Source organism: Macaca mulatta, chromosome 3 (assembly GCF_049350105.2).
Source record: "Macaca mulatta isolate MMU2019108-1 chromosome 3, T2T-MMU8v2.0, whole genome shotgun sequence".
Classification (NCBI taxonomy): domain Eukaryota; kingdom Metazoa; phylum Chordata; class Mammalia; order Primates; family Cercopithecidae; genus Macaca; species Macaca mulatta.
Window position 1 is genome coordinate 116,284,708 of NC_133408.1, and position 27,919 is coordinate 116,312,626.

At 37.9% G+C, this 27,919-nt stretch overlaps 1 long non-coding RNA gene across 1 annotated transcript; it reads left to right on the plus strand.

Moving 5' to 3' along the window:
- On the plus strand, window positions 1-27,776 carry LOC144339887 (uncharacterized). Its single transcript, XR_013415439.1, has 2 exons — window positions 1-375; window positions 23,428-27,776. It is a non-coding gene; the product is annotated as an uncharacterized LOC144339887 (long non-coding RNA).
- The last annotated feature ends 143 nt before the right edge of the window (window positions 27,777-27,919 follow it).

The window sequence follows — 27,919 nt, forward strand, 5'->3', positions numbered from 1 at the left end:
TCCTCCCTCTTGGGCAGGGAAGGACAGGTCGCACGCGCCACCAGAGGCGCACAGGACCGGTGACAGCTGCATTCGGGCTGGAACTGGCGGCAGGGCAGTCAGGGCGGTATCCGGCGATCGCAGGGTGGGCGGCTTGCAGGGATCAGGAGCCAGAGGCAGGAGGCCCCTCTTTACCCTTAATCCCCGCCTCCCTCTGCCCTGACGCCCAGCGCGCACTCCATCGCAGGCCGCGAAGTGGGCCTTGTGAGCAGTCTCCCTCCTCCTTTCCCCACGGGCGCCCTGGATTTCGTGCGCGGAGGGCACCCCAGGCCCCGCAGACCCTCCCACGCTCTGCCCAAATCCCTGGGCCAGAGTCCACCGTCAGCATCTTTGCTTGTAAGTCTTGTCTGCTTAGTTAGACAGAACTTCCAAGAACTGAAAGTTCTAAAATCCTTTCCCGCACTCTTGGTGGGGGTTGGAGTAAGTTGTGGAGCGAGCAGGGAGATTTGACCCGGATTAATACAGTAAATCTTTAAAATAGGCATATCAATGATATAGTTTCATCTTTACAAACTGCTATTAAATACGACCTGAAGTGAAAAATGACGTCCATGTTGAGTGCAAAATTTAGAGGGCTGTCATTGGACAAGCAGACCTAGTGAATGCGATCATTCTATTCAGCTGGAACTAGGCTTCTGAACAAGAGTGGCAGAAGTCGTTTCAAAAACTTAAAAATAAGTTCCCATCATCTATTTCTTGCATACATCTAGTGATAACATTGATTTTATATGAAAAGAAATTTAGGGTTAATGCCAGTTTTGTTGAAACTTTGACCCTGTGCATATTTTACAAACTTTTTTTTTTTTTTTTTTTTTTTTTTTTTTTTTTTTTGTGGAACAGTTTTGCAAATGTGACCTATATAGAAGGAGATAATTTGGGAGTAGGGGGATGAAGAAACTTTTCTAGAGTATAAAACACATTTAATAGGAAACCTGTTACCTAAGCTACTTTCATACAGCTTCAGCATGCTGGAGTAGGAGTATGAAGAATTTTTTGTTGTTGGGCTCTGCTTAGTAATTGTGTGGTCCTAGACAAATCACTTAAGAGTCTAAGGCCGTTTTCCTCACCCTTAATTTTATAAGAGAAGGTCAGTGATTTGATTAGTGGGAATACGATACGTTGTATTTTTCAAACTGTTCATTGGTAATTTGCTTGTCCACCCGACGGCTTTAGGTAGATAAGAGGAGGTGGGCTGGGTGAGGAAAGACAGTGTCTTTTCCAGGTAATTCTGATCATGACCTTTTCCTCATTCCCTTCCCTTTAGGAATTTTTTGAACTCTCTAGTGGACGGAGTCTGGTTAACATTTAACTTTATAAACTACCATATTTGATTTTTATGCCAAAGGTTTTCCTTTAGTCATTTTTTTTTTTTTTTCTGAAGCAGAAAAGTAGTGACATATAGATTTAAAATAGGATGGGGTGGTGAATGTTTTACCTTTGAGTTGCATTTGGTATGTTATTTAGTTGAAATATTTTATTTGTAAAAATGAGTTTGGGATACCACACGTTAAATTTTCAGGAGCAGGCTCAGAATATTTAAGAATGAGTGATTTCAAAGTCTATTGGGATATGAGGAAATATCTTTATAAGCTAATTAAGATTTTAATTCTTAATTTGATTCAGTTGTCTCATATTGCCTGGGTAAGTTCAACCATTTAAATTGGGCAAACTCAGCTAAGCCCCTTCTCAGCCTGCAGGCATGCCCAGTCTTTGTCAGGAACTGCAGTACACCAAGGACCAAATCTGATTTTACTGGAATTTACCTTGAGAGTAATGTCCATAATGACTCTTTACCATTTTTTGAGTACTTAAAATATTTATTATTTAGTAGGTCATGGTTAGAAATTATCTCACATTTTATTTATATAGATTGCTGTAATATATACATGTAAATATATGTGAAAGTGACTAAAATATTTGCTGTTTAATTACATCATAAACATATATCCATAGGATTTCAAAGAAAAAAGCATTACTACTCATTTTTTTTTGTTTTATACTAATAATTTGATATGGAATTTAAATCCGTTCTCAGCCTTCGATGGAATCCTACTCGGGATTGCTTAGGCTGAGCAAATAGTCTGTGCAGGCTGGATTCTATAATGTGTTCCTCAGCTATTTTGAAGGTTACAGTTGGAAAATTCTCCCTTTTCTCTGAATCTCTAAGATATAACAGGATGTTAAAATGGGAGATTCTTGTCAGGGATACAAGAAAACAATTTATGCTCAGCGAATTCCACCCTCAGATCTATGCCACCCATACAGGACTTGGAAAGGAGATGGTGAAGCCTAGCTTTCAACTCTTGACTTATCAGTCACCAGGATGATATATTAGTGGTAGCGATGGGTTAACAGGGATGTTGAGAAGACCTGCAGAGATGGTTTGTTTGGACAAATTATGAAGGCTTCCACTCTTTCCTCATAGAAGAGGGAAAGGGGCTGCTTTATGAAGGAAGGAAGTGTTTCTACCTTTCTCAAATCCAGTCGGAGAAGTTTCAAAGTATCAATTTATAGGACCTTATAACATTCCTTGGAGTTTTGGAGATGAATGCTTACATGTACCTGAAAACATGCCCTTGGCTGATCACAGCTGGAAACCTGCATTGTGAGTGAGCTATAATGACATATATGGTGGGGGAAGGATGTATAAGTTTTGTCAGTTGATACTTGGAAAAGCTTCTCAGCATAAGATGGATCCAGGATGGGAAAAGATAAAGTTTTATTTTTGTATGAAGTTTGAAGTTTGGATTATTACATTAAATGTGTACTTTAAGAAATGGGACTATTTTTTGACTAAAAAGAACCAGAAACCTACTTCATGAGGTTTTATCCAGGAACAAGAAAAGAACCTGCCCACAGAAGAGGGTTGAAAGACTAGGAAGTGATTCCTTATGCACACAAAGCAGTCTAATTTCTTTCATGATATGCTTATGCCGTAATAGTTCTTTTGACCCTGGCTCAGCTATAAAACCTTTGTCAATGTACTTAATCTTTCCAAAGTTTTAGTTTCTATGTCAGTAAATGAGCATGATATTGGAACCTATTTCAAATATTATTTGTGATAATTAGACTGTAATTAGCACAGTGCCTGACACAATGTAAGCAACTATAGCTATTATTAGTATGATTGATTTTTACACAAATGTCATAACTCCTAGTTCAGTATTGGGCTCTCTTAGGTACTAGTAGAAGTCTGTTACATTGAATTATCAGGATAAGTTGGTTGATGCAATAAAAACTAACAATTTTTTTTTTTTTTGTATTTGGGGCTAGAAGAAAGTGGTGACCAAAAACTTAACTTGTCTGACTCCTTGATTCTTTGTATTACTTTCAAATGTGAGGAAAAAAAAGCTGCAGTTTCCCTGACTAGTCTTTTCCCCAACTCCTTCAGTAGTAAACACAATAAAATAACATCTTAGAGATACAACTAAAAATGTAGTTATTAAAGTCCAGGTACAAACTGGAACTCTATTGGCCATCTTTATAAAAAAGTTTTAGAAAGACAAAACTTCTGATGATGAACTTTTGATGAACTTCTTATGAAGTTCAAAATGGAGACCAATTGTTGAAAAAAAGGCAAAGCTAGTACTTCTAGATCAGATGTGATCGAAGTCCAAGTCCTACTGCCAGTGAATTGTTTTCAAATTACTCAAACATCAAAGGCACATGTGGCTGTGGATAAATGTAAACATTTGAAATCTCAGAAGCACTACTTTGGATTTAAACACTAAGAAGGTTCATGCACACATCGTGACCATGTAAGAAGTAATACCACTGTTCCTTTCTTTGACTTTCCTAATGAGGAAAACAAACTGATGTGTTACGAAACGTAAGACAAATGCTAAATTCCAGAGGAGGGATTTGAGTTTAGGAAGGCACTAAAAATGTCAAAATGGGTTTTTATGGTCCCATAAACACAAAGGCTTGGCTCTGGACTTTTTGTTAACTTTTAGTAAAATTACACAAGCAAGCCTTTGCATACCAGGATAATTTCCTCAGTTCATAAAACACCCAGAGAAGAAAGCATCAAGCTCACTAAAAACTAGCTCACCATGACTTGCTCAACAATACAAATTAAGTATTAATATATAAAAAAAGTTGGATATCCATGGTTTACTTTTTTGCTATGAGGGGAAATAAACTTAGCACTTTCATCTTGTCTGTAGTCTCTTGTTTTCTAAACATGGTATCAAGGTCATTTATTTCTTTGTACATATGTAATCGCTAGGATCTGAGAAAAGTAACTTTGCGCAACTCCCGTTCATCTTCTTTCCACAGCTTCTAAGCTCTCAAACTGCAGAGATAAAACATTTCCAAATGTGGGAGGCACAGTATCAGTACAAATTCATCCAAACTTGGAAGAGTCTTTTTATATTTTTAAGTTTCCTTGTTGGGATATATATCCTTTGATAGTATAAACTGTATCCTTTCAAGAAAATTATCTAAATTTTCAAGGCAGTAAATAATATCGTTTTAGTGAAAATGATGGTATAAATAGTTGTATCTTTTTTTAAAACTTATTTTCTTTTCTGTACCCATCTTGTCTTCGGAAAAAGTATTCTAAGCAAGCTTGAAATATAATTCTGAGTTGGAAGTATTCTCATAAGTTACTCAGTCCTACACCTTCATTTTATAGCTGAGTTTTAGAGAGGTCAACATTCCAGATCAACTAGTAAGGCCAGGGCTAGAAGCTAAAACCTTAAGTTTATGACTTTTTCATTCTCTATAATAAAAAGCAGCCCAGGAAAGTTAATCTGTCAAGATGTCTTGTTTTATCTTGTTTTGCTTTTTATTATTTAAAACAATTGGTTTCAGCCAAATTTACATAAGTTATTTTGTAGAATAGCTTAATAATTTGATATTTTTTTTAAGATTTGAAAATAATATTGTTTAAAACTCAGTTGTATAAATTATCTTAGTTCATTTCAAGATATGAAACTCTAGTTTAAAATTATGAGAGAACATTTAGAACTTATCTGAAAAAAGCCATAGGATTTGTTAATAGGCTGTCTCTTCTTTGGTAAAATGTTGCAATTTTTCCCAACATTTTTTAGACTCTAACTTTTGTGATAGAAAAAAACAAATGTTTAAGGAATTTGAAACAGCATATTTTTTTTTCAAATATTTTTAGTAGTGCTTTGAGTAGTTTTTTTTCAAATATTTTTAGTAGTGCTTATTTTGCGACTTTTTAAATTTTAAGGTTTGGTATATTAAATATTCTATTATGCGCTGGTGTGTATACTTTGCTTGAAAGTTTAAATTATGGTAAATTTCATAGTTCTGAATTACACACCTTGTCAAACTTAACCACTTGATATATCTTTTTTGGAAGGAAAAGAGTTTAATAGGAGTTTACTGGGTTATATACTAAACAATAGTTTGGTTTATTAATTTTTAATTTGTATGATACAATAAATGCACAGAAATTCATTTGCCAATAAAAATGTTTAAGAATTTTTATAGATGCAAAAGGAATTATTTATTAAATAATGGCAAAATTGGCAATCCATTTGAAAGGAATCAAACAAATTGTGGATCAATTAATATATGTTTAACAAGTAAAATCAGCTATTATTTTAACTATAATTAGGTTATATTGAAACTGTAATAATTTTAATTAGAGATTAAACAAAAACTTGCAAATTGACAAAATGAACTTTATAATTTTAAGACAAATGATTGTGTTAACATTTATGTTTCTGAAATCAATACGTTTTTAAATAAAACAGTGCACGAAATAACCATTCTATTTTTCCATTAAAGTTTTTGAACATTTCTATATGAATAAGATATTTCACAAGTATTCATCTGCCCTTCAAACTCCTTTAATGAAATCACCCTTTCTTCAGTCACCATAACTTAAAGCATTCTTTTTTTTTTTTGTATTGGGTTAAAGAAAAATGGTGCCTTCTAATTTAACCAACCATGTGAAAGACTTGACTTGAAACTAGATAAGTAACAATGAAAGCTGCTGTTAGCAGAAAATCTAAAACACATTTGATACTTTCACAGGGATTTTCTTCTATTTAATATATAGTGATGTTAAAATCTTTGGGAGTAGTTGAAGACAGACTTGGACCATTAAGTAAAAGATAGATGATGGTTCATCCATGTCAGTTCTTGAAATTGGTTGTAAAATGCACCATGAAATAAATGTCTCTCATTTGCTATTATATCCCTAGATATCTTTGATATTACACATTAGCGTACTGACTGAAATTGTAGGACTTAAACACTTAATTAGGTGACCCATTATCAGATAGATTTTTAAGAATAGGAGTCTGGGATATGTGCAAATATAAACATTTAAAACATTGTGGTGTATATGACATAATGTATCTAAAAACATCATTGAAACTTAATTATATCCTGGTAGCAGTTCAAGAATACAGAGTTACATTTGGTTCTTTAAAAAGTAAACATTAATGTTTAATCATTATTGTTGGTTTATACGAAACAAGGATAATATTCTTCCTAGCATAAGCCAATTAAGTTATCAACAAGATTTTGCTTTTCATCACACACTAGACATTTTATATTGTCATATATTGGATCTTGCATTCCTTATTTTTAAAACAAAAAGCAAACAAACAGCAACAAAAAAAACTATCTCATTAATGGTAAAGAATGTAGACTTTGGATCCAGACTGACTGCATGCAAACCTTGGCTCCACAATTTCATAGACATGTGATTTTGGATATTAGTTATACTCCCTGAGGCTCAGCTTTTAAGTAAAGTAACGTAAGGTTTGTACCTTTCTTCAAAGGGTTGCTGAGATAATTGAATTATTTAAATCATGTAAAGCACTTAGAATTTTGGCCAGTATGTAGAAATCATCAACAAATGTTAACTACCAGCTAGTTTTCCTTCCTTTCTGTCCTACTTTTCAAATTATTATCTTATGTTGCATTCTCTTCTTTCTTTAAATTTTCCCCCTAGGTCCTATAGATATGAATCTGACTTCTCTAAAACTAAATTGTGTGTGTATGTGTTTGTGTGTGTATGTGTGCATGACAGAGAGAGAGAGAGAAATAGTAATATTTTGATACAAGACATAGCAGAAGCACTTACAGGATTTCTCTTTACACTAAAGAGCCATCTTATAATTAGAGGCAATTTCATAGCTTGTTCTACCTACATACTTAAACACAATGCTTGCAAGTCTTAATCAGTGACCAAAATAGATCGGCTATCACTATATACATTAAAACCATTTGTTTTCACACTTTTTGATAATTCCTTTAATGATGATAAATCTCTGAACCAGCAAAGGATAGTCAAATATTTTTTTAACCAATGTGGAAGCTTTTAGTGTAGTAGTTGAGATTATTGACAGAATTAGATAGTAGCAAAATTACTGCTACTTAATAGCTGTGTAACATGGCATAAATTACTCAACTAGACTCCCTCTTTAAAATGGCTTGAAGATTATACATTTCTGATGATTTGCATAAGTACAATTCACATAATGTTTCTCATAGTTCAAATAATGCTTCAAACAGGAGCTGGCAAGGAGTAAACAGAAATATGATTGCAGTAGTTGTTATTTACTTTTCAATTGTACTGTAGAAGGATCTTATTGTTTAATTAGCTCAAATGTCATAAAAAACTGCCTTAGTCTTCAGTTTTGCTTTGGTTGTAGAAACTCAGCCTCGGAATGTATCACTTCCGGATATACCTAACCACATCTTGTCCTGGCAAGATCCAAACAGAAAGGTCAGTCATTTCTTATTAGAGGATAAATCAATTGGTGAGTTTCCCAGTGGCAATTTTCACAAATGTCGAGACTTTCCAGGATCTCTTAATGTGGGGAAAATAAAAGTGAGCATGGTGATTTCAAAGACATTTGCCCTTAAAGTAAATTTCAGCAAACCAATTCCCAAATCAAACTGTGACCCACAGCCTTTTATGTCTCTTAATAAGAGTGACAAAATAGTTTATTTTTCAAATATAAGTCCACATTTTATTACAGTTTTTTAGAACATTAGAGACAAGTTCCACATAAAATGAAAGGGAATTTGTTTGTGGGCTACAAATCAATTCTGAATAAGCAATTATTAAGGCTTTCATCCTCGTGACTGGGGACAACTGCAGGGTTAGAAGCTCATGCTAAGTCGCTCAACATTTGTGGGATATCCAGTGTGTGAGAACTCAGTTCTGAATAATGCAGCAGCATCTATGGAATATATTAAATATTCACAAATAAATCTTATTTTAAGGCATAAATTATTTTAAGTTGCCTATGGATATTTTTGAATGAGGTAGAATATTTTATAAAATCAAGCATTTATTGGAATGTACGTTACTGTTTGAAAAGGAAAAATATGTACGGGCCCCACTTACAGCTGTGCCAAATATTAATAATGATCATGAAACCCCTTTAAATTTAAACTAAAAATCATTATAATGCTATGTTTAAGATTTTAGAAAATATTACAGTTTTCATGGGAATAAAATATTCTTTTGAAATATTTTTGGAGTTATCATCTTGCTAAACTAGCAATATTTAGGGATATTTTTATCCTTAAGCAATATTTAAGCAATACCCTTTGAATCAATATTTAAGATAACTGCAGATATCTGGGGAGTTGTAAAGACAGTTGTGTTATTATATGTGCATTTTAAACCCACTTTCTGCCAAGAAAGTAAAAAAAACTCAGGCATTAGAGGGATTATTTTTTAGTCTCTAAAAGTGTAAGCTGATAAGAACGGATAAAACCAGTAAGAAAAATTCATACTCTCATCACAGATATGCCCAGAGTTGCCTTTTAATTTTTCTTATTTTCTGCTTTTGCAGTATACTGTGGAAAAACAGGGAGCAGGAAACAGAAAGGAGTAATATCTCTTCTGGCAGAGCGGTGTCTTCAAGCTGCAAACTGTGTAGAATAGAGAATGGGGAGTTAAAGGTTTCTATCATTCAGGACGGGGAGTAAAATACAAAATCAAAATTCTTAGATTAAATACAGGTGAGAATGGTGTACAAGGCATTCATCTCTTAAATAAAAAAGAACCTCTGTAGATTTTACAAGGTGAGGTTCAATAAGATTCTGTGCTAGGCAATATGACAGACACAGAAATAAGTTAATTCAGGGGCAGATGAATATCATTAATTGTATTTCTTCAAGCAGTTCCTTACACGTTGCTAATTGGAAATACACTTGTTACTTGTTATGTGACATCATCATTTTAAACTAGGGATTTAGCAAATAAATAATATAGTAAAAATTCTCAACTTACTTATTTCCCTCTCTTTGTATACCTTGTTGCTTAATACAATTCTATTCCTGTTAGGCCTTTATCCCATTGCTCTTAGAAACTGCCAGTATTCATTTTGCCTTTTTACTTCTTATGTTATTAATTCTCTTTGGAAGATTATCTACTCCCTTATCTGGCTATTTTAAACATCTCTAAAGGGTCAGAATAAATTTTGCCTCTTTGATGATGTCTTTAAATTTTCTTTTCTCTTTTTCTTTCCTTTTCTTTTCTTTGCTTTTCTTGTTTCTTCTTTTTTTCTTTTTGAGACAAAGTCTTGTTCTGTCACCCAGGCTGGAGTGCAGTGGTGTGATCATGGCTCATTGCAGCCTTAACCTCTCACGCTCAAGTAATCCTCCCACTTCAGTCCCCTGAGGCTGGGAAAACAGGCACAAGCCGCTATGCCTGGGTAACTTTCTATTTTGTGTAGAGTCAGAGTCTGGCTATGTTACTAGGCTAGTTTTAATCTAGTTTTAATTGTTTTCTGCCATAGTTTTTTTGTTTTGTTTTTTTGTTGTTGTTTTGTTTTGTTTTTTTTTTAGCTGGGACTATAGGTGCTCACCACCATGCCTGACTAATTTTTATATTATTCCATAGAGATCAGGTTTCATTTTATTGCCCAGGCTGGTCTCAAACTCTTGGGCTCATGTAATCTCCTGCCTGGGCCTCTTGAAGTGTTAGGATTGAGGTGTGAGTTACTGCTCCCAGCATCTGCCATAGTTCTTAACCCCTTTTACTATTGTAATTGTGAGTAATTAATACAAAGTAAAATGATTTAATTATAATTATTAATTATGATTTATTAAAATTGTAAACTATGAAAATATAGCTCCAAATGATCACAAAAACTTTCAGGCATGGATCCCATAATCTAATTCTCCTATGTTCTCTTCAGTGCCAGCAATAGTGACGGTCACAGCCTTGGAAATAGAGATGAGGGTCCATCAGTGGGAAAATTTTATGATAAAATACAATATTTACAGAAATACTAATTATCTATTTTATATTAATTAAATATAATGATACTGTACTGCCATTTATAGGATACTGCATTTTCAAACCTTTCATAGATGTGTCTCAAGTTTTGATCAATTTATACAAATTTTTAAAAATGTTTTAGAAATGTTGCAGGGCATCGGTTAGGATGCTGCATTTCAGTGACCATATGTGGACTGAGACTAGCCAAACTCGGACTTGAAACTGTTTGAGAGTGACTAACGTGAGAGCCAGAGACTTAATGGAGGGGGCAGAATCAATGCAAGATGCTTGGTGTATCCTCTTCTCTGTCATACTTTTGAGAAATTTGTGAATGAGGACAAATGGTCACAAGTATTGAGTATTGGGATGATGGTGGTAGCAATCCTCTAATTGAAATCTAATTGTATCAGGAAAAGCCTCCTATAACAGAATAACTTTAAAATTAGGATAAAAATGTCATAAGTAGTGAGAGGAAAAAACATTGGTAGCATGCCATCTTAAAAAGTGATATAACTACAACAAACAAACAAAACAAACAAACAAACCAAAAATAGATGCAGAAAAGGTTTTCGATAAAATTCAACAACCTTTCAGGTTAAAAGCCCTCAACAAACTAGGCGTCAAAGGTACACACCTCAAAATAATAAGAGCCATCCACAACAAACCCACAGCCAAAATCATACTGAACAGGCAAAAGCTGGCAGCATTCCCCTTGAGAAACGGGAACAAGGCAATGATGACAATTTTCACCACTCCTATTCAACATGATACTGAAAGTCCTAGCCAGAGCAATAAGGCAAGATAAAGTAATAAAAGCCATCCAAATAGGAAGAGAGGAAGTCAAACCTTAACTCTTCACAGATATTATGATACTAGACTTAGAAAACCCCATAGTCTCTGCCCACAGGCTCCTAGATCTGATAGACAACTTCAGCAAAGTTTCAGGACACAAAACCAATGTATAGAAATCAATAGCATTTCTATATACCAATAACATCCAAGCTGAGAGCCAAGCCAAGAACACAATTTCATTCACGGTAGCCACAAAAAGAATAAAATAGGAATACACCTTGGAATACAGTTCACTAGGGAGGTGAAAGATCTCTATAATGAGAATTACAAAACCTTGTTGAAAGAAATCAGAGATGACATAGACAAATGGAAAAACATTCCATGATCATGGATAGGAAGAATCAATATTGTTAGAATGACCATACTGCCTAAAGCAATCCACAGAGTGAAGGCTGTTCGTATCAAACTACCAATGACATTTTTTCACAGTATTAGAAAAAAAAATTATAAAATCCATTTGTAACCAAAAAAAAAAAAAAAAAAAAATCCCAAATAACCAAAGTGATCCTATGTAAAAAGAACAAAACTGGAGTCATTATACTACCCAACTTCAAACTATACTATAAGATAACAGCAACTAAAATAACATGGCACTGATACAAAAACATACAAATGGAACAGATTAGAAAACCCAGAAATAAAGCCACACATCTACAACCATCTGATATTCAACAAAGCCAACAAAAACAAGAAATAGAGAAAGGACTCCCTATTCAGTAAACAGTGTTGGGATAATTGACTAGTCATATGCAGAAAATTGAAACTGGACCCCTACTTTTCACTGTACACAAAATTCAACTCAAGATGGATTAAAGATTTAACTGTAAAACCTATAATTATGAATACCCTAGAAGAAAATCTAGGAAATACCATTCTGGACATCGACCCAGGCAAAGACTTCATGATGAAGACTCCAAAAGCAATTGTAACAAAAATGAAAATTAACAGATGAGACCTAATTAAACTAAAGAACTTCTATACAAGGGGGCGGAGCAAGATGGCCGAATAGGAACAGCTCCAGTCTCCAACTCCCAGCGCGAGCGACACAGAAGACCGGTGATTTCTGCATTTTCAACTGAGGTACTGGGTTCATCTCACTGGGGAGTGCCGGATGATCGGTGCTGGTCAGCTGCTGCAGCCTGAACAACGAGAGCTGAAGCAGGGCGAGGCATCGCCTCACCTGGGAAGCGCAAGGGGGAAGGGAATCCCTTTTCCTAGCCAGGGGAACTGAGACACACAACACCTGGAAAATCGGGTAACTCCCACCCCAATACTGCGCTTTAAGCAAACAGGCACACCAGGAGATCATATCCCACACCTGGTTCGGAGGGTCCCATGCCCGCGGAGTCTCCCTCATTGCTAGCACAGCAGTCTGTGATCTACCGGCAAGGCAGCAGCGAGGCTGGGGGAGGGGCGCCCGCCATTGCTGAGGCTTAAGTAGGTAAACAAAGCTGCTGGGAAGCTCGAACTGGGTGGAGCTCACAGCAGCTCAAGGAAACCTGCCTGTCTCTGTAGACTCCACCTCTGGGGACAGGGCAATAACAAACGCAGCCGAAACCTCTGCAGACGCAAACGACTCTGTCTGACAGCTTTGAAGAGAGCAGTGGATCTCCCAACACGGAGGTTGAGATCTGAGAAGGGACAGACTCCCTGCTCAAGTGGGTCCCTGAGCCCTGAGTAGCCTAACTGGGAGACATCCCCCACTAGGGGCAGTCTGACACCCCACACCTCACAGGGTGGAGTACACCCCTGAGAGGAAGCTTCCAAAGCAAGAATCAGACAGGTACACTCGCTGTTCAGAAATATTCTATCTTCTGCAGCCTCTGCTGCTGATACCCAGGCAAACAGGGTCTGGAGTGGACCTCAAGCAATCTCCAACAGACCTACAGCTGAGGGTCCTGACTGTTAGAAGGAAAACTATCAAACAGGAAGGACACCTACACCAAAACCCCATCAGTACATCACCATCATCAAAGACCAGAGGCAGAAAAAAACCACAAAGATGGGGAAAAAGCAGGGCAGAAAAGCTGGAAATTCAAAAAATAAGAGTGCATCTCCCCCGGCAAAGGAGCGCAGCTCATCGCCAGCAACGGATCAAAGCTAGACGGAGAATGACTTTGACGAGATGAGAGAAGAAGGCTTCAGTCCATCAAATTTCTCAGAGCTAAAGGAGGAATTACGTACCCAGCGCAAAGAAACTAAAAATCTTGAAAAAAAAGTGGAAGAATTGATGGCTAGAGTAATTAATGCAGAGAAGGTCATAAACGAAATGAAAGAGATGAAAACCATGACAGGAGAAATACGTGACAAATGCACAAGCTTCAGTAACCGACTCGATCAACTGGAAGAAAGAGTATCTGCGATTGAGGATCAAATGAATGAAGTGAAGCGAGAAGAGAAACCAAAAGAAAAAAGAAGAAAAAGAAATGAACAAAGCCTGCAAGAAGTATGGGATTATGTAAAAAGACCAAATCTACGTCTGATTGGGGTGCCTGAAAGTGAGGGGGAAAATGGAACCAAGTTGGAAAACACTCTTCAGGATATCATCCAGGAGAACTTCCCCAGCCTAGTAGGGCAGGCCAACATTCAAATCCAGGAAATACAGAGAACGCCACAAAGATACTCCTCGAGAAGAGCAACTCCAAGACACATAATTGCCAGATTCACCAAAGTTGAAATGAAGGAAAAAATCTTAAGGGCAGCCAGAGAGAAAGGTCGGGTTACCCACAAAGGGAAGCCCATCAGACTAACAGCAGATCTCTAGGCAGAAACTCTCCAAGCCAGAAGAGAGTGGGGGCCAATATTCAACATTCTTAAAGAAAAGAATTTTAAACCCAGAATTTCATATCCAGCCAAACTAAGTTTCATAAGTGAAGGAGAAATAAAATCCTTTACAGATAAGCAAATGCTTAGAGATTTTGTCACCACTAGGCCTGCCTTACAAGAGACCCTGAAGGAAGCACTAAACATGGAAAGGAACAACCGGTACCAGCCATTGCAAAAACATGCCAAAATGTAAAGACCATCGAGGCTAGGAAGAAACTGCATCAGCTAACGAGCAAAATAACCAGTCAATATCATAATGGCAGGATCAAGTTCACACATACCAATCTTAACCTTAAATGTAAATGGACTAAATGCTCCAATTAAAAGACACAGACTGGCAAACTGGATCAAGAGTCAAGACCCATCAGTCTGCTGTATTCAGGAGACCCATCTCACATGCAGAGACATACATAGGCTCAAAATAAAGGGATGGAGGAAGATTTACCAAGCAAATGGAGAACAAAAAAAAGCAGGGGTTGCAATACTAGTCTCTGATAAAACAGACTTTAAACCATCAAAGATCAAAAGAGACAAAGAAGGCCATTACATAATGGTAAAGGGATCAATTCAACAGGAAGAGCTAACTATCCTAAATATATATGCACCCAATACAGGAGCACCCAGATTCATCAAGCAAGTCCTTAGAGACTTACAAAGAGACTTAGACTCCCATACAATAATAATGGGAGACTTCAACACTCCACTGTCAACATTAGACAGATCAACGAGACAGAAAGTTAACAAGGATATCCAGGAATTGAACTCATCTCTGCAGCAAGCAGACCTAATAGACATCTATAGAACTCTCCACCCCAAATCAACAGAATATACATTCTTCTCAGCACCACATCGTACTTACTCCAAAATCGACCACGTAATTGGAAATAAAGCACTCCTCAGCAAATGTACAAGAACAGAAATTATAACAAACTGTCTCTCAGACCACAGTGCAATCAAACTAGAACTCAGGACTAAGAAACTCAATCAAAACCGCTCAACTACATGGAAACTGAACAACCTGCTCCTGAATGACTACTGGGTACATAACGAAATGAAGGCAGAAATAAAGATGTTCTTTGAAACCAATGAGAACAAAGATACAACATACCAGAATCTCTGGGACACATTTAAAGCAGTGTGTAGAGGGAAATTTATAGCACTAAATGCCCACAAGAGAAAGCAGGAAAGATCTAAAATTGACACTCTAACATCGCAATTAAAAGAACTAGAGAAGCAAGAGCAAACACATTCAAAAGTTAGCAGAAGGCAAGAAATAACTAAGATCAGAGCAGAACTGAAGGAGATAGAGACACAAAAAACTCTCCAAAAAATCAATGAATCCAGGAGTTGGTTTTTTGAAAAGATCAACAAAATTGACAGACCACTAGCAAGACTAATAAAGAAGAAAAGAGAGAAGAATCAAATCGACGCAATTAAAAATGATAAAGGGGATATCACCACCGACCCCACAGAAATACAAACTACCATCAGAGAATACTACAAACACCTCTACGCAAATAAACTGGAAAATCTAGAAGAAATGGATAATTTCCTGGACACTTACACTCTTCCAAGACTAAACCAGGAAGAAATTGAATCCCTGAATAGACCAATAGCAGGCTCTGAAATTGAGGAAATAATTAATAGCCTACCAACCAAAAAAAGTCCAGGACCAGATGGATTCACAGCTGAATTCTACCAGAGATACAAGGAGGAGTTGGTACCATTCCTTCTGAAACTATTCCAATCAATAGAAAAAGAGGGAATCCTCCCTAACTCATTTTATGAGGCCAACATCATCCTGATACCAAAGCCTGGCAGAGACACAACAAAAAAAGAGAATTGTAGACCAATATCCCTGATGAACATCGATGCAAAAATCCTCAATAAAATACTGGCAAACCGGATTCAGCAACACATCAAAAAGCTTATCCACCGTGATCAAGTGGGCTTCATCCCTGGGATGCAAGGCTGGTTCAACATTCGCAAATCCATAAACATAATCCACCATATAAACAGAACCAAAGACAACAACCACATGATTATCTCAATAGATGCAGAAAAGGCTTTTGACAAAATTCAACAGCCCTTCATGCTAAAAACGCTCAATAAATTCGGTATTGATGGAACGTACCTCAAAATAATAAGAGCTATTTATGACAAACCCACAGCCAATATCATACTGAATGGGCAAAAACTGGAAAAATTCCCTTTGAAAACTGGCACAAGACAGGGATGCCCTCTCTCACCACTCCTATTCAACATAGTGTTGGAAATTCTGGCTAGGGCAATTAGGCAAGAGAAAGAAATCAAGGGTATTCAGTTAGGAAAAGAAGAAGTCAAATTGTCCCTGTTTGCAGATGACATGATTGTATATTTAGAAAACCCCATTGTCTCAGCCCAAAATCTCCTTAAGCTGATAAGCAACTTCAGCAAAGTCTCAGGATACAAAATTAATGTGCAAAAATCACAAGCATTCTTATACACCAGTAACAGACAGAGAGCCAAATCATGAATGAACTGCCATTCACAATTGCTTCAAAGAGAATCAAATACCTAGGAATCCAACTGACAAGGGATGTAAAGGACCTCTTCAAGGAGAACTACAAACCACTGCTCAGTGAAATCAAAGAGGACACAAACAAATGGAAGAACATACCATGCTCATGGATAGGAAGAATCAATATCGTGAAAATGGCCATACTGCCCAAGGTTATTTATAGATTCAATGCCATCCCCATCAAGCTACCAATGAGTTTCTTCACAGAATTGGAAAAAACTGCTTTAAAGTTCATATGGAACCAAAAAAGAGCCTGCATCTCCAAGACAATCCTAAGTCAAAAGAACAAAGCTGGAGGCATCACGCTACCTGACTTCAAACTCTACTACAAGGCTACAGTAACCAAAACAGCATGGTACTGGTACCAAAACAGAGATATAGACCAATGGAACAGAACAGAGGCCTCAGAAATAATACCACACATCTACAGCCATCTGATCTTTGACAAACCTGAGAGAAACAAGAAATGGGGAAAGGATTCCCTATTTAATAAATGGTGCTGGGAAAATTGGCTAGCCATAAGTAGAAAGCTGAAACTGGATCCTTTCCTTACTCCTTCTACGAAAATTAATTCAAGATGGATTAGAGACTTAAATGTTAGACCTAATACCATCAAAATCCTAGAGGAAAACCTAGGTAGTACCATTCAGGACATAGGCATGGGCAAAGACTTCATGTCTAAAACACCAAAAGCAACGGCAGCAAAAGCCAAAATTGACAAATGGGATCTCATTAAACTAAAGAGCTTCTGCACAGCAAAAGAAAGTACCATCAGAGTGAACAGGCAACCTACAGAATGGGAGAAAATTTTTGCAATCTACTCATCTGACAAAGGGCTAATATCCAGAACCTACAAAGAACTCAAACAAATTTACAAGAAAAAAACAAACAACCCCATCAAAAAGTGGGCAAAGGATATGAACAGACATTTCTCAAAAGAAGACATTCATACAGCCAACAGACACATGAAAAAATGCTCATCATCACTGGCCATCACAGAAATGCAAATCCAAACCACAATGAGATACCATCTCACACCAGTTAGAATGGCGATCATTCAAAAGTCAGGAAACAACAGGTGCTGGAGAGGATGTGGAGAAATAGGAACACTTTTACACTGTTGGTGGGATTGTAAACTAGTTCAACCATTATGGAAAACAGTATGGCGATTCCTCAAGGATCTAGAACTAGATGTACCATATGACCCAGCCATCCCATTACTGGGTATATACCCAAAGGATTATAAATTATGCTGCTATAAAGACACATGCACACGTATGTTTATTGCAGCACTATTCACAATAGCAAAGACTTGGAATCAACCCAAATGTCCATCAGTGACAGATTGGATTAAGAAAATGTGGCACATATACACCATGGAATACTATGCAGCCATAAAAAAGGATGAGTTTGTGTCCTTTGTAGGGACATGGATGCAGCTGGAAACCATCATTCTTAGCAAACTATCACAAGAACAGAAAACCAAACACCGCATGTTCTCACTCATAGGTGGGAACTGAACAATGAGATCACTTGGACTCAGGAAGGGGAACATCACACACAGGGGCCTATCATGGGGAGGGGGGAGGGGGGAGGGATTGCATTGGGAGTTATACCTGATGTAAATGACGAGTTGATGGGTGCAGCACGCCAACATGGCACAAGTATACATATGTAACAAACCTGCACGTTATGCACATGTACCCTACAACTTAAAGTATAATAATAATAAATAAATAAATAAAAAAGAACTTCTATACAGAAAAAGAAACTAATAACAGAGTAAACCGGCACCCTGTAGCATGGAAGACAATATTTGCCAACTGTGCATTCAACAAAATTTAATATCCAGAATCTACAAGGAGTTCAAACAAATCAACAAGCAAAAAACAATCCCATTAAAAATGGGTAGATGGCATGAACACACAATTCTGTAAAGAAATCATACATGCAACAAATATGCATGTGAAAAATGTTCACTATCACTCATCATTCCAAAGTCCCTTCCACATTTTCAGGTACCTTTATAGTAATACCCCACTTCTGATATGATTTTCTATATTAGTCCGTTTTTGCATTGCTATAAAGAACTACCTAAGACTGGGTAATTTATGAAGAAAGGAGATTTAATTGACTCACAGTTCCACAGGATGTACAAGAAGCATGGTTGGTGAGGCCTCAGGAAACTTCTAATCACCGCAGAAAGATGAAGGGGAAATAAATATCTTCTTCACATGGCAGAGCGGGAGGAACAGAGCAAAGGGGGAAATGCTACACACTTTTAAACAACCAGATCTTGTGAGAACTCAACTGTCATGAGAACAGCAAGGGGGAAAACCTCTCCCATAATTCAATCACCTCCTACCAGGTCCATCCCCCAACACTGGGGATTACAATTCAACATGAGATTTGAGTGAGAACACAAGAGTCAAACTGTAGCACTGAGTATATACCCAAAGTAATACAATTTGTTCTGCCATAAAGACAAATGCACAGGTATGTGCATTGCAGCACTATTCTCAATAGCAAAGACATGGAGTCAACCGAGGTGCCCATCAACAGTGGACTGAATAAAATAAATGTGGTACATATACAACATGGACTACTACTTAACTATCAACAAAAACGTGTTCATGGCCTTTGCAGAAACATGGATGAAACTGGAGGACATAATACTATAAAAATTAATGCAGGAACAGAAAACAAAATACAACATATTTTACTTATAAGTGGGAGCTAAACACTGAGTACACATGGATGCAAAGAAAAGAACGATGGACATTGGGGCCCACTTAAAGGTGGAGTGTGGAAGGAAGGTGAGGATTGGAAAACTACCTATTGGGTGTTATGCTGATTACCTGGGTGACAAAATTGTCTGTACACTGAACCTTCACAACATGCAATTTATCCATGTAACAGAGCTGCACGTGTACCTCTTGAAACTAAAGTAAGAGTTGTAAGGAAAGAAAAATAAAATTTATGGAGTTATTTATTTTTTATTATTTACAGTTTAGGTTATTTTCTATAATTTCCCCAAACAAAATGATAGGACAGTATGATCTGCTCCTTTCACTTTATGTTTAAGTCCTGTAGCATAGTCTCTAAGATAATTCCTTTAAAAACATCTGACATGAGGTACTACCCATTTTTATCAGAGATCTTTATTAATGCTTTAATATTTAAATTGATCTTTTCTGAAGCTTAGCTAGGTATATTATTCTTTTCTTTAGTTTTTAATTTATTTGACTCTGATGCATTTCCATTTGTCTATGAGTTTCTAATTCTATCTTCCAATATTATTTTTAGTAGTTTACTACATTTTCTATTTCACTCTGTACTTGATTTGAATTTCATTCACATGATATCTTCAGTGCTCCAGTTGGCAATCATGAGGGATTTAACAGTAAAGAAATTGAGCAGTGAAGGTGGGTAGCTTATATTAATGGGAAAAACCTAGTAACAGGTTTTATAAGTGGTCAATTCACTTCTGAATATTTTTGGGCAGTGATGAGTTTTGTTTTTTTCTGTCCTATCTTATAAATTTAGGGGTTTAGAAAATAAATACTCAAATATTAGGGAATTTCTATAATTTTTTTTAGCTAGACATAAAGAGAAAGTATCCTTAAAGACTGATTGTGACTTGACTAAGAGCCCAAACTATCCCTCATGGAAGCTTCTTCACCATGAGTCTTGGAACTCTCTCTGTAGTGGCACAGTGTACCACCACGTCTCCAGAAACATCCATCTGTGGGTGCATATGACCACGTTGTAAATATTTCCACTCATTCTCATCATCCTTTCTAAAATACCATTAATTTCCTCTTTTTCTCTCTCCCCCCACCACCTTCTTTCATTATTAGTACTATCTTCTTAAACAAATTTTAGCTGTATGCTTTTCAAGAGATTGAAGAAAAATAATAGACTGTATTTCTGGAGCAATTTAGGTTTACAGAATACGGAGAGAATTCCTTATATCCCCCTTTCCCTTGCACAGTTTCCCCTGTTATAAACATCTTGCATTAGTGTGGTACATTTTTAATAATTGATAAATGAATACTGACACATTTTTATTAACTAAATCCCATAGTTTACATTAGCTTTCACTCTGTTTTACATTCTATGGGTTTGGACAAATGTATGATGGCATATATTGACAATTACAGTATAATACAGAATGGTTTCACTGCCTTAAAAATCCCACATGCTCTACCTATTAATTCCTTCCTCCCTTCCTTTTCCTGAGATCCTGGTGGCCTCTGTTCTTTGTACTGTCTCTATGGTTGTGCCTTTTCCACAATCTCATAGAGTTGAAATTATATACTATGTGGCTTTTTCATATTGGCGTCTTTCACTTAAAATGTGCTTTGAAAGTTTCTCCATGTCTTTTTATGGCTTGACAGTTCATTTCTTTTTCTTGCTAAATGATATTTTATTGCATGAAAGTACCACAGTTTGTTTGTTCGTTCATTTATTAAATAACACCTTGGTTGCTTCCAAGTTTCGGTAATAACAAATCTTACTATGTGGACATAAGTTTTAACTCCTTTGGGCAAATACCAACAAGCATTATTGACCATATGATCCCACAGAATATGTTTGGTTTTATAAGACACTGCCAAACTCTCTTCGACAGTGACTGTAACATTTTGCATCACCATCAGCAATGAGTGGGAGCTCCTGTTGTACCATATCCTCGCCAGCATTTGGTGTTGTAACTGTTTTGTATTTTGGTCATTCTAATAGGTGTGTAGTAGCATCTCATTGTTTTATTTACACCTCCTTAATGACATATGATGTTGAGCATCTTTCTAAATGCTTATTTTCCATCTGTATATCTTCTTTGTTTAAGTGTCTGTTCAGATTTCCTGCCTACTGTTTATATGGGTTTTTTTCTTATTGTTGAATTTTAAGAGTTCTTTGATATTTTGGATATCTGTTCTTTTTTCAGATATGTGTTTGGCAAATATTTTTTCCCAATCTGTGGTTTGTCTTTTCATTTTCTTAACTTTCAGGAGATTTTTATTGCTAATTCTTCCTTTTTATGATAAATGAGTCCATCATTTTCATACCTGATTCAAAAGACATTCATTACAATCTTTCTGAATCTTGACATCTTCAGTCTAAATTAGCACATACTACTTTGAATCTGACTTAAATAATTTGCTAGTTTATTATAAAGTTTAATATAATGTATGTATCATCTAAATCAGTCTTTTATTTCCTGCTTATTCTTATTATTAGACTTTTTTCTTTAGAAGAATAGTTTTGAATTGTTTTCTGACAATTAGCCATGGTTTCTATTTTGAGCTTTTTAATGTGGTGCTATTGAAATAAAAACTATTTTTAGTCTATCATTTTCTTAGTACAGTTTTTATGAAGTAATCTTTAATGCATGTTGCCAAGTGAAGGAAGCCTGTCTGAAAAGGCTGCGTATTGTACGTAGCCATACATATACAACAATATGACATTGTGCAAATGGCAAAACTTATAGTAAAAAGAGCCGTGGTTGCTAGGAAGTTGAAAGGGGCAGGATGAATGGAAAAGCACAGGTGATATTTTACGACAGTGAAACTATTCTGTATGATACTTTCATGGTGGATACATGACATTCTGGATTTGTACAAACCCATAGAACTGTAAAACAAAATGAGTGAACTTCAGTTAATAACATGGTCTCAGTATTGGCTCATTAGTTGTAATAAATGCACCAGTAATGCAAGATGTACCATGCTAATACATAGGAGACTATGATAGAGAAGTAGAGGGAGTGAAGTTGAGGGAGTAATGGGAACTCTGAACTTTCCACTCAATTTTTCCATCAACCTAGAACAGCTTATTAGATTAAAAAAAAAATCTTTGGACTGGAATCTATTTATTACTCTGGAAAAGAATGAAGTCTTGGACTCAGTCTATCAGTCTATCTTAATGTTTACTTTGAATAAAGAGCATACTCCTCTTTCATATGGATAGAAATGAGATCAGACCGTTATTAAGATCTTATGCGGAGAATTGAAAAGGCTGTTGTATGGATAACCGGTATGAGTTATGTCAGAAACCTAAGTTCGGGGAAGAATATACACACCTATAATACCAAAAAGGAAATTATTCAAATGTTTATTAGAATAGTAGATGCAGGTAAGTACATACTGAGTGAAGTGCAGCTAAAATCCAGTTATGTCATTATTCTCAATAAAATGTTTTAAAAGAAACTGACAAATTCTAGGCACATACGGTGATTTGTAAAGAGGGACAGGTGATCTGGAATTATTTGAGATGGATTTGGTTGGTGACTGGAGTAGGGTTGTAAAGGAATCTGGCTAGTCCTGATGCTGTGTTTCACCTGAAAACCAGGATCACAAAGCTATAATATCCTAGTAATATCTATTCAGAAGCCAAAATCTATTGTCTTAAAATTTCTACTCACCTTCTTTAGTTTTATCTGTTGAAACGTAAGTTTTAAATGTAAGAACAAGTGTGATCTAGGATATACTAATAATAGTATTATAACTTATTTTTGTTTTCCCTGTTGTATACATTTAATCAATATCCTAGTTCTTCTCCTGATCTTAAACTAAAGCAAGCCTCTTAATCCTTTGGCCAAACAAGTTTTATTTTAATGATTATATTTTCAAATTTCACATAACAATAAAAACTCTGAGCCCAATTTGAAGTTGAGGGCTCTCTGCTTCATGAGTTTGGGCCTGCTGAATAGACGGAATGCCTACGGTTGGAGAAACGAAAGTGATTCATTTCTTTTCTCCTTCCCTATCTCACTCCTCTGTTCTTGCCAGCACAGGGGTTAGAGCAGAAGAGAGGGAGAAGAGGAATGCTTTTGCTGAAAGGATAGCTGGTACTGCCCCTGGGTTTGCTGTATCTGGCAGGAGTTAAAGCTGTCTATCCTCATATGTATTTCTTGTAGAGTGTTCTCCCTGGTTATTCCAGAAACACCAATCGCTGAGGATCTCTCACCTGCAGTTCCCTGCTGGATCTTCATTCTGACTGGTAAGTTATTGCTTCTTTTGCTGAGGTCTTCACACCTCCTCCCGTGGTTTTCATGGAAAGGAACTTATGTAACCCCATACTTGCTCCTTCATGTGACTTGCACCTGGTCGTGAAAAATTCTGGTGCATTCTTGTTCCTTAAAACTCTGAGTACCTGCAGATCCCCATGTGGGGATAGTCTCTCCTGTGCTTTTCATGAGAAAGATAGCCACGTGCCTAGTTTCTGTGTATTCTCCAGGTTAAATTCTAACACCCGCCCAGGAGATTCCCCTCACTCCTCACAGCTCTTCTTCATTGATTTGGTGTTGAAAGATAATGCTTCCCCATCCCTTCATTCTTTGAAAAACTCTGCTTTAAACCTTTATTCATAGTGACTGAGAGGTATAGAGGTCATCTCATGATTCCTGCCTTCCATAATAAATCCTTGTTCAGAACTTCACTTTCCCATTTTAATCTCTTATAGCAGAAGCAACCCAGAACATACTTTTTCTTCAAATATTGAGATTTGTAAAGAATCCCTCTGTCATCTCATTTTTATGCCAAATTCATTTACTGAAGGAGTGACATCCCCAGACTCCTCAATGTCATTTTTCCTGTTTTGAGCTTAACGTGATCTAATTGAAGAGGGCCTTTTAAATATGTGGCAGGTAATAAGACAAACCTACCAGACCAACAGTGATAATTCAACAAAAGACACATATTTGTGATATATAAATCAAATGCTAATAAGATATGCTCAACATTTAAGTATTTTACTCATGAGAGGAGTGGGTGATGGGTTTTTAAAAAATACATATATATATAAAAGAAAAAGGGTTAGCCTGAAAAGTGAAAGCTCCCTCCTATGAAATGGCAGAAGAAATTATTTAATAGATTATCAGATGCATACTTTGTAGATTTCTATATATACTTTCCTTAGATTGCTAAGCTAAGTATGAAAGCATGACCTACTTTTCCTCAACTTATGCCTCATAGTGGGTATTTGCTCTATTCTCTGTACTGCTATTTTCTCCCTGAGTCACTCTTCTACAGAAAACACTTCCAAAATTGACTCATGAAAGACAGACAGTTCTGAGTATCTTAATCATAGATTCATAGTTTGTATTCATCTGGTTCACAATTCTGTGAATTTCCAATTTTTGTTCAATTATTTATATAAAAATGAACACATTTTAACTCTTATTTAATTGGCAGTATCTAATAATATCTCCCATTTGCTACTTGCCTTGTGGACATTGAGAGAAAGGTTCAGAAAATTCAACTGGCATTTGGGAAGGCTGGCCTAGATAATCCTATTTCTGGAAAATTATTGATTTGTACTACATTATACATTAAAAACCTCTTCTTAAAATTATGTCACTCTTTTCCTTTCTCCTCAGTTAAATCTATGGGATCTCCCTTTTATTTGTTTTTCAATTGTATCAGGTTCCAGCCCCAGCTGAGGTCCAAGGGGAGTGGGTGGATGAATGGCAGATAGCTGAAAGAACACTTGGGGGCCATAGGCAGGTGAAATGTAGTTTTATTCAGCAGCTCTCTCATCAACAGCCTACTCACATTAACTCTCTCACATTGTTCACCTTTATCTCCGCTGTCTGCTCCAGCTCTGTGGCTCCTGCTGCCCCCATGCCTGCAACAGCATGGCCGGCTCTCCCTTGCCTTCAGGGTCAGCAGCTTAACTCTTTCTCTCTCTGGGCACCAGCACGAGCCCTGCCATGGCTCCCCTCTGTCTTGCAGATGCACAGCTCTGGTTCTCTCTCTTTCTCTGGGTGCCATCACCATGTCAAGTCATGCCCAGGAGCCCATACAGTGTTAGCAGGGCAGTTATACCTTCTACAGACAATAGTGGCTCAGAGCCAAGAATGCGCTTACACAAACAGATTATATAACAAGTGGAGTATGTGCCTGCACCCTAAACTTGCTGAGTCATGCAAGCCTGGATCTCTGCCTTGGCCTAATTCTTGACCAAAGCACATCCATGTGCCTTACACTCTACCCACTAGGCCGAGGGAGACATAGGTTTTGGACACACAGGTTTGATACATAGCTTTGGGCATGCAGACCCGGTACACAGCTTTGGCACATAGGCCTCAGACACATAAACCTGACACATACACTCTGGGCATGCAGGCCCGATGGACAGGTTTGGGCATGCAGGCTTTATACATACACATGGGCTTTGATAAACTGCTCAGCTATAGGTGCAGATTACCATAGGCATTGCCTCCTTGGTGGTTACCATTCACACTGCCCTGAATTCGGTTCATTAGCTACTTTGCCTATACCTGGTTTCAAACCACATAGTGTCCGTACTAGACTGGACTGTGACACCAGTCCAGGCAGCAGTAGTACCTTGGCTAGACCCATCTGTATACCATGCCCTATTAGGAATGGGGGGATGCACTTCTTAATGGTGAAAGCTCAGCATCTAGGGGTGCCTCAGTCTCCATGGCCTTACCTTGCATTAGGATCCTAAGGCTTCTTGTACCTCTGTTGCTAAGGGAGTTGTACTCAGCGTACTCCTCTGTTCCAAGTAGGCACCCCACTTCACTAAAGTGGATCTGTGTTGTTTCAGTCCAGGGGTTATTACCCACGAAGGCACCCATCCTGCTATTGGGTAAGTCGTCCGCACGGTGATGACTGTAACCCATCCTGACATGTTCTTATAAGGCTGAAGGGCGGTGTATGCAGTTACTAACTGCTTCTTTATTAATGAACACCAGAACTCAGCTCTCTTCCACAGCTGGGACTAAAAGCCTACTGGTTCTTCCAAGCACTCCATGCGCTGCCATAGGCTCTAGCCAGCACTATCTGTAGTTGCATGTACATCAAGTTTAAATGAGAGCCCCTGGTTAACTACCCGCAGGGCTTGTGCCTGCTGAATAGCCTGCTTGGCTATTGGAAAAGGCTGCCTCAACCTTATCATCCTAATCCCAGGCAAAAGGGGCGTTGCCAATTTTAAATCTGCAAGAGAATCAAAGGTTAACATAACATCATCAACAAGATTATGAGATAGAGTGGGGCTATGCATATTGCCCTGTAGAAACACTGTGAAAGTCCACTGTCACCCTCCCATGAAGGCAAACTATTCCTGGTTCTCTGGACAAGAAATCCCAGTTCCATTGTTAAGCAGTCCAGCAAGTCTGTGACAGACGGTATGGCTGTGAAGCCATGCAAAACATCCCCAGCCAGAATGTCCTCAGGCATGGGAGAGACATACACGGTTCATGAGCGGAGAACCAAGCAGCCGATGCCAAGATGCAAAGATACAGGTTTCACTTTCACTGACCAGTCTTCATGACCATCAGTAACTGCAGCTCTGCCCAGAAACTTATCCGGGTTCAGAGTCCAGTAGATTGCCAAGTCCACATATGGCCTTTGGTCATCCAGTGCCCTCCAAGCCAGGCATCTTGGTCAGTCTCTTACCAAACAGAAAAGGCTTTACACTTCCGCCTAACTGCAGCAGGCAATCTGTGAACTGGAACACTCGGGTGAGACTGGGTTGCCCCGCAATGTCCTTTTCCCACATGACTTACACTAAGTCTGTACATGACGGCCGACATTACTTGCTTAACTCCTGCAACTCAGTGGGGGTATAAGCACTGTAAGAGCTGTGTTCCACCACTGTGAGGGGACCCTGTGCTCTCCCCTGGGGTCCCATTGGCTGCTCATGTTCTGCCTTTTGATGGATCACAGGGCGAGCTCGCAGCAGAGGAGCCTCCTCCCTGCCCTGCATCCTGCAGGGACTGGGCATGCACCTCCCGCAGCACAGTTACAAATGCCTGTCTGACTCTGCTGGCAAAGGTGTGTTCCTCCTTGGTGCTGTGCCTTTCCAGGTACTTCAGTGCCCTCTTCATACTCACAGGAGACCCATCCACTGCCCCCCATGTTTCCATCAGATCCCATCCTTGCAGCATGGCTGCCACTGGGTACCACAGTCCATGCTGCGGCCACAAAGCCGACCGAGGAGCCCTCAGGGGCTGAAGACCCACTCACCTCATCCTGCTGACAATGCCAATTGTCAGGTTCCAGCCCCAGCTGAGGTCCAAGGGGAATGGTGGATAGCTGAAAGAACACTCCGGGGGACCATAGGCAGGTGAAATGTAGTTTTACTCAGCAGCTCTCTCAGCAGCAGCTTACTCACATTCACTCTCTAACACTGTCCACCTTTATCTCAGCTGTCTGCTCTGGGTCTGCGGCTCCTGCCCTTCCAACAGCTGCATAGCAGGCTCTCCCTTGCCTTCAGGGTCAGCAGCTTAACTCTTTCTCTCTCTGGGCACCAGCACGAGCCATGCAATAGCTCTCCTCTGTCTATCTGCAAGACAGACAGCTCTGATTCTCTCTCTCTTTCTCTGTGTGCCAGCGCCATGTCAAGCCATGCCCAAGATCCTGTACAGTGTCAGCAGGGCCGTT